This window comes from Notolepis coatsorum, assembly GCF_963971535.1.
Source record: "Notolepis coatsorum genome assembly, chromosome: 7".
Lineage (NCBI taxonomy): Eukaryota > Metazoa > Chordata > Actinopteri > Aulopiformes > Paralepididae > Notolepis > Notolepis coatsorum.
The window spans coordinates 11437114-11439613 of NC_140171.1; the positions used below are offsets into that span (position 1 = coordinate 11437114).

The following is a 2500-nucleotide window of genomic DNA, read 5'->3' on the forward strand; positions in this document are numbered from 1 at the left end:
GTGTGTGTGCGTGTGTGAGAGAGAAAGTGTGTGTGTACATGCGTGCAAGCAAACCATGTGTTCTTGTGTATATGCCTGCGTGGGTGCATGGATGTGTGTGTGTGTGTGTGTGTGTGTGTGCATGTGTGTGTGCATGTGTGAGAGAGAAAGTGTGTGTTCTTTTGTATACGCCTGCCTGCTTGCATGGATGTGTGTGTGTGTGTGTGTGTGTGTGTGTGTGTGTGTGTGTGTGTGTGTGTGCATGTGTGTGTGCATGTGTGAGAGAGAAAGTGTGTGTTCTTTTGTATACGCCTGCCTGCTTGCATGGATGTGTGTGTGTGTGTGTGTGTGTGTGTGTGTGTGTGTGTGTGTGTGTGTGCATGTGTGTGTGCATGTGTGAGAGAGAAAGTGTGTGTTCTTTTGTATACGCCTGCCTGCTTGCATGGATGTGTGTGTGTGTGTGTGTGTGTGTGTGTGTGTGTGTGTGTGTGTGTGTGTGTGTGTGTGTGTGTGTGTGTGTGTGTGTGTGTGTGTGTGTGTGTGTGTGTACTATAGGAATAGAGGCATTAATTTTTAATCAATGTGATATTGAAGTCAGTGAAACAATGGCAACTCCCCACAGTCAGCTGCTGTTCTCTCTGAATACAAATAGGCCACTGCAGAGAAACAGTGTGTCTGGGTCTCACTGCCCGACATGATGCAGCTACACAGCCAGTGTTTCCCACAGGAGTTTGTGAGACTGTGGTGGATGAACCTCTGCCCCTCTAGGGTGGTCCGGGGGCATGCCTCCCCGGAATATTAGTTTTTTGCACATTTTAAAGTTAAATGCATCAATCTGGTGCACTTTGAGAGCAAACTAAAGAGGTTAGATCTATGATGAACTTTGTGCTCAAAACACAAAATCGACAGGGGCGGTCAGGTGGCGTAGCGGAGATTGCGTTTGTCACCAACGCCGGAGACGCTGGATTCGCCTGTTCGAATCCAGCTCACAGCTCCGGCGTTGTCACCAGCTTGGCTGGCCGTTCACACTAATAAAATTGGCAGTATTAGAGGGTGGGAAAGCTGGCGGGGTGGGTCCGGGTTGTTGTAAACAGCGACCCCTACAGTTCGGTCGGGGCGCCTGCTCAGCAAGGGTAGGATCTGGAGGGAGGTAGTGCGGCCTCCCACACGTTACACTCTCCCGGTGAGAATCTGTGCGGCCAGGCTGGCTGCCGGCTGGCTGCACATGCGTTGGAGGAAAGCATGTGACAGTCTCCGGCCTCTCGGACCAACAGTAGGGGAAAGTGCGCAGCAACCAGGAAGGGTGGGATGGGAGAAAAAATCGGAAAAAGAAGGAGGGGGAAAAAGTAAAAAAAAAAAAAAATTCCACCACCAGCACACCTGATTCAACTTAACTAGCCCTTTATTAGTTGAATCAGGTGTGCTGGTGGTGGAATTTAACAAATACATGGAACGGCTGGGGTGTCTCGAGGAGAGGATTGGGAACCACTGGACTAGAGCAGACATTTGAGCCATCAAAGAAATGAAGCAAAAGTAGTTACCTGTGTTGAACTGGTTTATTTTTTAGAAAATATACTGGATTACTATTACGACTACTACCACTGCCAATACTACTGATACATCCCTATTGGCAAACTTTATATTACACAAAAAAAATTGTTGGTTGATGAATGAATGGTTCATCATTATACAACTGTGGCGGGACTAATTAGACTGATTAGGGCCGCCACAGTCTAGGTAATTAATGGGAAACACTGACAGCTCTGTCTGTCTCACTGCACAACAGGCTGCAGCTACACAGCTCTGTCTGTCTGTCTGTCTCACTGCACAACAGGCTGCAGCTACACAGCTCTGTCTGTCTGTCTGTCTCACTGCACAACAGGTTGTAAGCAATCCTCCTCATCACTGTCACTGGGGGCGACAGTGGCTTGTGGGAGGTAGAGCAGTCGTCTGGTAATCCGGAGGTTACCGGTTTGATTCCCGCTCCTCCCGGGGGCAGCGTGTCACGGTGTCCTCGAGCAAGACACTTAACCCCTAACTGCTCCCGATGAGCAGGTTGGCACCTTGCATGGTCGCCTCCGCCATCGGTGTGTGAATGTGTGAGAGAATGGGTCAAATGTGAGGAACAAATTGTAAAGCGCTTTGGATAAAAGCTGCTATATAAATGCAGGCATGCAGCCATTTACCATTTTACTCCTCACTCCCTCGTTCCCTCGTTCCCCCAACACAGCCCCCTGCCATACTCCCTGAACACACACGACTGCCTCGCCACTGTCAGCTCAGATACCATCGTCAGGTTTTGCTCTTTAGTGAGGAAGTAACGGCAGAGATTGTACCACCTCAGACTTCTGAGGTGAGATAAGATAAGATAAGATAAGATATACGATAAGATATACGATAAGATATACGATAAGATATACGATAAGATAAGATAAGATAAGCTATTCCTTTATTGATCCCCTTGGGGAAATTCGGGAAATATAATATAATGTGAATACTCTGTGAATATACATATGAACAC

At 48.0% G+C, this 2500-nt stretch overlaps 1 protein-coding gene across 1 annotated transcript in view; it reads right to left on the reverse strand.

Moving 5' to 3' along the window:
* The window catches only part of radil (Ras association and DIL domains), a gene marked incomplete at both ends in the record, with an annotated part of 71955 nt that overhangs the window by 25254 nt on the left and 44201 nt on the right, over nucleotides 1-2500 (reverse strand).